This window comes from Galeopterus variegatus, unplaced genomic scaffold, assembly GCF_000696425.1.
Source record: "Galeopterus variegatus unplaced genomic scaffold, G_variegatus-3.0.2 Scaffold664, whole genome shotgun sequence".
Taxonomy (NCBI): Eukaryota; Metazoa; Chordata; class Mammalia; order Dermoptera; family Cynocephalidae; genus Galeopterus; species Galeopterus variegatus.
The window spans coordinates 578,252-578,510 of NW_007726775.1; the positions used below are offsets into that span (position 1 = coordinate 578,252).

Sequence of the window (259 nt, forward strand, 5' to 3'; positions counted from 1 at the left end):
AGTTCAAAAATCACGTTCACTTTTTGGTAGCTTACAACAACCCTATGAAATACAAAGAAAACCAAGAAACAATGATATCAAACGATCACCAGTAAAGTATTCCAGGCACTGAGTATCTTTTAACACAAGGTCCTGTCCATGGTCCTTAAGGAGAGCTAGTGCAAATGCCTTGCCCCACTGCTGGAAGGTGCCTGAGTACTGTGTTTGTATATAGGGGGAATATCTCACTTACCCAGGACTGACTTTTTCCTTGATTCCT

The 259-nt window shown here is 41.3% G+C and overlaps 1 protein-coding gene across 1 annotated transcript in view; it reads left to right on the top strand.

Annotated features, from left to right (window-relative positions):
- The window catches only part of LOC103589250 (chromosome unknown open reading frame, human C2orf78), a 99,875-nt gene that overhangs the window by 10,599 nt on the left and 89,017 nt on the right, over positions 1–259 (top strand). The gene's annotated exons all lie outside the window — the stretch shown is intronic.